We start from the raw sequence: 8,217 nt of genomic DNA on the forward strand, positions 1-8,217 counted from the left end.
TTCGTTAAACTAGACATACCCAATTCCAGCAACCGTTCCTTATATGCTTTAGCCTCCAGTCCCCTAATCATCTTTGTTGCTCTTCTCTGTACTCTTTCTAGAGTCTCAACATCTTTTTTACATCGTGGTGACCAAAACTGGATGCAGTATTCCAAGTGTGGCCTTACCAAGGCATTGTAAAGTGGTATTAATACTTCACATGATCTTGATTCTATCCCTCTGTTAATGATTCAAGGAGCTGATCCAGGAGACCAGGTACATCTAAAGAAGGGAAATATAAACATTCAAGATGGTGCCATGACTGAGTGATCCAGCACTCTACCCAATACATGACCAAAAAGGGGCAAGGCTTTGACCATGCATTGTGGATGAGTTCTTGGCGTTTGTCACTCTTCCTGTTTATATCTCTGCATGACCCTGAAGAAGTTTAGACCAGTGCACCAGGACCAGACTCCTCTCATCTGTCATTGATTTTGCCAAAGAGTAATCCATTTAAGCAAAGTCAACAATTTAGATTGGCTTGAGGTCACACAAACTATGCATGGTAAGTCAGGGGAAACATTCCAAAAGCAGAGAGAACCAGGACTGAATTCCAGGAATTCTAAGGGATGAAATGGATGTCTTAAACATCTGAAAGGCTTGGAGAACCCGCTTTGCCAGTTAAACCTTCAATCTTACCAAAAATGCAAAGAATAGGGTCAATTTTTCAATTCATTCTTGGGGCTCTGTGGGCTATTCAAGGTGCTGGTGGGCCACGTGCATCCCCCAGGGTGTACATTTGTTTTCCTAATTTAAATGAAACAGAACTTCATTGTGGGGATAATTTAGGACCTCTAGATCCCCTTACTAGTATTTCAATTCAGTTCAGGTCCCCTATGTATACCTAGAAGAAAAGAGAAAAAAAAAGACACAGCTGCATCATTAAAATAGCATGTGTATTATTTTTATTAATAACATTAATTTTTAATTTCAAATTATTTTATTTGGAGATAACCTGCTGTGTTCGTGCAAAAGGAGGATGCATATATCCTTGCTCTTCTACTAGTGACAATTTTGTATACACCTCTATGGTCATTGAACAAAGTACAGATTACAGATGTAAAATGCAGTTCTAGTGCCATATTCTGAAGCATCCATGGTGAATGCTTCCTTACTTGCATCCAGGAAAACTTTAGGAAAAAAAATAGCAGTTTTTAAAATTGATTTATGTAGGCAAAGCAGAACATCTGGAAAGCATTTGTTTGAGCCAAGGTATCACCTCTAATGCAGAACTTGGAAAATATTCCTCCTCAATTCTGTAGAATAGAGTAGATGCTAAAAAAAGGGGGCTAGTGAAAAAAGTGACCAATGCTGATGGAGATCAAATTTTCATAGGAACAATGGAGAGAGACCCAGAGAGCTAAATGTCTTATATTTGGGTATAGGAATGGGGTAAACTGAGGTATTTCCAAGGTATTCCTGACTGGAGAAAAGCTTTTGTGAAGTGTGACTTTTGCAATTTATGTAGCCTGATAGCTAGAAGTTATATCTTGAAGTTCAATTGCTTGTTGGGGAAAAAAATATCACAAGTGACATTAGTTCAGAAAAGAAGAGATTTTAAAGAAAACTTTTTATTTTATTATAATTGCAAAACTTCATAGAAGCTGCAAGCACCTTTTCATTGGCTGACCTGAGTACCTCCCTCAGCTTGTATTAAAATGATTAGGAAGTAGCTTGTTGACTATTCTTAAATTAAAAACGTTTAATTGAAACTATGGCCTAAAACTAAGCAATTGAAGCAGATGGGAGCTCCTTCGGATAGCCAGAAAGGACAACCTCCCACTGGTTATAAAGACTGTACATGCTTAAAAATAAAGTTACCCTTTTGTATAGAAGTATATGAAGAGGCACAAGGCATTCAGCAAGATAATTGGGGTGCCTCATATTGGTGGTCACAGATGGTCAATTAGCATCTGAAACCTGAAAGAGAATCTGCACAAAATGTCTTCAGAGTAGCAGATCTGAAAAACCAGTTGGGTGATGGGCTTTCAGTTGGGCACGTATGTATCATCTTGCAAGAACAAAGTTCTATGGAGCCCGATTCCATCTAGTGGTGTAAGCATACTAATGAGGAATGGCTCTCCAGGACTTCAAACAGGACTTTAAATCTGGCACCTCTTTGGAGAACAAATGCTCCAGCATGAAGGCTTTAGAAATAATGACCAGCACTTAGAAATAATGACATTAATAAATATACAGCAGTAATTTTGTTCCACAGCAAATATATATTTAGTCCAGGTAAAGGGAAAGAAGCCAATTTTATCCTTCTGCTACTCTGGATTTTCAACCTTAATAAGAGCTGTGAACACAGTAATATATACTGCATATAAATAATTACTTTTCCACATCAACTGGCGTTACTCCAGTCATGTTCTTAAAACAATATAGATTGAACGGACTTGCTGATAGGAAATTGCAAAGAAGCAATTTAGAATTACAATAATAAAATGGATGATAGTTGCTCCAGTCTATTCACCATGAATTACCTTCAATATATCTGGCACGTCTGAATTTCTAGTGTGGCTTCCTTGTAATTACCTACTTGCCTTGAAGGGACAGTAGTTCCTCTATCAGCCTTTTAAATTAAGTCCATGGCAGTTGCAAGAAATGCTTATTTAGGCAAAGGAAGAACACCAGCAAAATGAAAACAGAAACAAAATCACATTAGATATCAAGGAAATGGTGTAACGAGGTTAGTGTTCCATCTCTTTGTGGGATCTGTAAAGCAACACTTCTGAAATAACTTCTTAGAATAAGAAAAGCTATTCTTCGCTCTGTGATGATTACAAATGCTTTTTTAATGAAATCTAATGAGCAGCTGTTCTAGTTTGTTGCTGCATAAGGTCATAGCTTACATTACCTTTTCTGCCCATCTTTGTGAAATAAGAAAAATGTAGCCAAAGGAAACCAATGAGCTCTTCCTAAGGTCATAGCAAATATTATAAAGAAATGCAGCCTGATGGGCTTTTGTTTACCTGGTACTATGTGTTTTGAATTTTTGTTTGGCTTCTCTGAGTGCATTAGCTCAGGTGTCCATTTTGTTCCTCCAAAGCAGCTTTGGAGTAATGGTGCAAAAGAGAAGAGGGTATCACAATTGTTCCTCCCAGGTATTCCAAAGCTATTGGTGCCCCTCCTGCACTAATTTTAGTGGTGGCGGGTCAGATAATAATTGTTAATATAATCAAAGTAGAAAATGATTAAATACAAGAACAATACTATTTGATGAATTACACTTTAATTAGATTGCATCCACTTCTTTTCATGCTATCCACGTTCCAAGCTCCTGGAAGGCCACATAAAAATATATTGTGATAGTGATCTCAAGAATTTGACAATTTGGTGCCAAGAAAAGCCACAACTTAATTTTCAGAATGGGCCACAGAATACAGACATCACTAGAGAGTCTACTTCTCATTTTTCTTTTTCTGAGGTTTAAATAAGATTAAGGCTGATGTGTTTGTGCTCTAAAAATATTTAGCGTAACTATTTTTGGCAGTGAGGCATTTGGGTCTTTTTGTTCCTTTTTTGCTTTGTTGATTTTTTTTTTTTTGCACAATGAAATGTCTGCAAGAAAACAACCAAGCTCAGAGAGTACCAAGGACCTCTCAAAAGTTGATATTCTTATGTGTGTGAGAGTGAGAGTATTATAATCTGGCTTTGTTCCTAGAATTTTACTGGGATTCAATGACACTTTTCATTTCTAAATCTGCTATATTTTTCCTGTGAGGGCATCCACTGTTTTTCTTAGCAGCAAAAATCCCTAAAAAAGGAAAGACAGATTAAGCCTACAATGTCATTTGAATAATAGTGCCAGGAACCATCCTTTCATCAGTTATGCCTAAAGTGAAAACATCAAAATCTTCACATGTGTATGTCTGGTGATGTTTGTATTTAGTGGAGTGAATTAATTAGCATGGAAGAAGTGTTTTGAAGATAAAACACATTTTGTAAAGACTAAGCATTAATTTTGTCACAGCCTTGTAATCACCCCCAGATGCTCCACAAATTAGTTCCCTAATAAGACTTTAATGGTGCTCATTTATCTTTTCCATATCAGGTGTGGGTCACACTTGTTAAAACAGCTTTGTGGATTCTTCTTTCTCTTAGGTAAGGAATATTTCCATATGTAGTGTTTAAATTGCTTTTAAATCTTTTGTGTGCTGACCATGTCAACGTCCATTCATTCTTCATTTTGAAGAGAAGAGTATAATCAATGTAAGTAAACATTCCTGACCATGTTGGTTTTACATTCATCTTACACACCACTTGAGTCAAGCAATTTATACTATAGGCACGAATATATTAAGACTGCTTTTCCCAACCTTCTGATCTCCCAATGAACTGGGGCTTTTGTAAATCCCTGATAGGATAATTACTGCATGCTGTTTGGAATTGGGATTGGAAATTGCTGCCTTAAATAACAAATGCAAAGTAATGCCATTAGATTGTACAATAATTAATCCATCAGTAAGCAAAGGGTGATTAATATAGCATGATACTTAATATATAATACCTAGCATGACAATTGCAGTCTGTTTTAAGCTGAATAAAAATTGTCAGTGTTCTATGCCTATTAAAATAACAATGTGATATTTGGGTACATGAGTTGAAACATAGTCTCATGAAATAATACCTCCGTTTTATTTTCCACTGCCTGAGTGTATCTGCTGCCTGGTGTCCAGGTCTGGACCCTGAGCTATAGAAACAAAGATAGATTCAAAGGAGAGTGGGGTCCAATAGAAAACTAAGATGGTAGTGTAGAACCCAAGTTCTTTGAAGGAAATTTGAAAGGATAGAAGGAAAAGTACAGTTTCTTTAAAGGATGCCGGCATGTGACAAACTGGAACATGAGAGCACACTTCAAATATTAACATTGTTAGGAGAAGGAAAATGCGTTCTTTAATTCCAGAAAATGGACTACACTGAATGGACTTAAGTTATAGCTAAGTAGTCTCACCTGAATATTAGGAAAAAATATTAGCTTTGGAATAATTAACTTGAAGTGGTAGTAGATGCTCTCTTATGGTCTCTTATTATAGGTCTTCAGAAGTTGGACAATTTCCCGATGGGGATATTTTGTACCAAAGCAGGTAGAAGAATCAGATGTCCAATAATTGTTTCTGCAACTCTATAATGCTGATATTTTACTTGAATGCTCTCTACCTAAGAGAAGATAAAACTGCTTGATAGGGCTTAGGTCTTGCACCAATTTATATATATATATAAATTATCCATCTCTCTAGACTAGAGGTCCCCAACCTTTTGGGCACCAGGGACCAGTTATGTGGAGAGAGGTTTTTTCACAGACTGCAGGGGGTGTGATTTTGTGTGCTGCCTGCATCCTGTGGATGGGGCTTTGCTCGTTTGTGCTGGCATGCCGTGGCCCGGTACCAGTCCACAGACTGGGGGCTGGGGACCCCTAATCTAGAAGTCATGCTTTGAAATGTTCTTTGACAAATAGATAGATCTTGGTTTATTGATTTGAAGGATCAGGTCTTGTTTATCATCAACAATTGAATACCGAACCATGGAGGATATTAAATCACATATGATCTAATTAAGAAAATACGTGAAGGTCAAATGTCTTTTGAATCTAGGCTCTTTAACAGTTAAAATAGTTTTTTTTTAATGAAAATATATAATTAAGCTGTTCAGTTAAAACAACTTTTTTAAAATTACAAGAGTGGATTTCCATCTGCTTTACAGTGCCCACTTATTAAAGCCACTTTAATATTTTCTTGTCAACTGAAGAGGTATTTGTTTTAAAGTGATTGTTCCAGCATGACAAATCAATGATCCTCTGCAAGCAATAAGCCAGCTAGTGAGCAGGACTGTCATAAAGCATGTGCTGGTACAAGTGTTTCAGAGTTTTTATCACTTCCCACATAAGCAGGAAGTGACAGGGTGGCACAGATCTTTAAAACTGGCTACGGCTGACTTAACCTAAGTACTAACAAGGCTATTTAAATGTAACAATCTGTTCTATTTCCATTCCATTAGAGTAGAAAATGAGATTTGGGTACTCTGTTTGGTGAAATAACTTTATCCTACTGTGCTATCCTCATTTGAGCTTTAGCCAGCAACGGATTGTGAGTTGGATAAGTACTTCGAGAGTTTGTAGCCATGTACTGCACTGCCAGGCAGCGCTGAGATTTGCAGATAATGGCTCTGTTGCACAAAAGCAGTTATGGTACTTGTGCAGTTGGGCAGCTTGCTGAATTAGAACTCAATCTGTATGAGGTAAAGTACCTTAAATATGAAGAAAAGTCATTGAGTGAACTCTACTGGGTTTCTACTGATGGAACTGTCTCCATTTCTCCTACAGCTTTACATGTGCTCTTTGGGGCAGATTGGATGGCCCTTTCCTGGTAGGGCTACTGAAGGGATAACAAGGTAACTATAGGATATGAAAAGGATGAAGTCTTGCAATCTGAAAAAAACCAAACCTATTTGGGTGAAATTTTCATTCAGGACTTATTTATAACCTTCAATGAAAATTGGAAGATGGAAAGAAGGACATCTGAAATTAAAATGTTGTTCTAAATCTTATATTTCCTTTATCCATCTATTTTCCTACATTCCTCAAAGATATGTCAAATACATTTTTAAAAGAAAATAATTAATGCAATAACTGATAACCTTCACTGTGAATAATAATTTCCTGCCTTGTAGGATATTGTGGGGAAACTTTACCAAAGCACTATGTAAGTCACTTGCTTGCCAAGTTACCCATATCTTGTTGAAGAAAAGGATGAATCTATAAATTTGGCTCTTCAGCTTTCTTTCAATTTATAACCAAACAGGATATGATAATTTGAAAAACTAGATCACTTGCTAAATGGGAACGTGGCAGGGGAAAGAGCAAAGAAGGACAGTGAAAAACATAAGATGACTGAGAAAGGAAAGAACATTTCGTTCTATTAATACTGTGATCTTACTGTTGTCTAAGTCTTGCTGTGATAAATGTACCCAATTTCTAGAACTCAAAAGAACCCCAAAGGCTGCCACACGCTGGCATGGATGCACTGTTGATAGTCAGGCCTAGTGCTTTCTCACATTACTTGAAATAAATAAGACCAAGTTGGGATTAGGTGAAGGTCCTGCAGCTCCTAGCAAGATGCCATCTGGTTCTCTTTTGGCTTTATGGGGCTGATAAACAGGGCAGCACAACAGACTCTGGTTTTCTCAGTGAATATGAAGAGGACATCTCTTTCCAGATGAAATAATAACACTTCATAATATTGAAGGTGTGTGTGTGTGTGTGTGTGTGTGTGTGTGTAAGAGAGAGAGAGAGAGAGAGAGAGAGAGAGAGGTCATTATTAAAATTGAAGTTCCATGAAGCACCATAATGGCTATGAATTTTTGACCATCTAGTTAACTGCACTCTGTCAGAGCAAAATTCCAATGGTAAAATCTGAATTTCAACATGTCTGCTTCTTATGGCCCAGAGTGAAGGTGTTGTGGCACATTATTCTGCTCACTTGGATTGGGTATGTTGTTTATTGTAATTCAAATTCGTTATAGCCATCGAATTTTAATGGACGCTGGTTGATACTTGTAATTTGTGCAATATAACAGAAATGTGTATAAATGATGAGTGCAAATCTGACAGCAAAAACAGAAAAATAGTTGTTTGAAAAAAGCTGCCTATCATCAGTGAATGGTGTAACTACAATAATTCTTTATGAGATTTTAAGAATCCATCAATATTCAACTGAAAAAATGAATGGGAGGGTCAAAGGCCAGGCTGAGACAGAGTGATTGGCCGACTTTCATGGCTAAGAATTGACCTTGCTGAGCCAGTTATACTACCTGAGACTTCCCAGAGATGCCTTTAAGTGAGACAAGCCATTTGAAACATTCAGTTTATTTCTGGGCAGCTTTTTTCAGTCTCAACGATAAGCTATAGATTTCTAACCAATTATTGACCTGCATTTTTATTGTTTTCATATTGATCTCCAAACTTCAAAAAGCGTCTTGTTGCAAATTGTTTCAAAAAAGAGCAAAACTATTCATTTAAAATAAAGATGTATAGAGCATTGTATAAGATGCACATTGTATAATATGCACGGTTACTATTATTCTGTTTTCTCCAATATCATATAGTAGTCCACTGGGGGAAAAGTCTGATACTGCCACATTTTAAATATTTTTTTTAAAAAAGAAACACACAACATT

Source organism: Protobothrops mucrosquamatus, unplaced genomic scaffold (assembly GCF_001527695.2).
Source record: "Protobothrops mucrosquamatus isolate PMUCROS unplaced genomic scaffold, P.Mucros_1.0 scaffold614, whole genome shotgun sequence".
In the NCBI taxonomy this organism is placed as follows: domain Eukaryota; kingdom Metazoa; phylum Chordata; class Lepidosauria; order Squamata; family Viperidae; genus Protobothrops; species Protobothrops mucrosquamatus.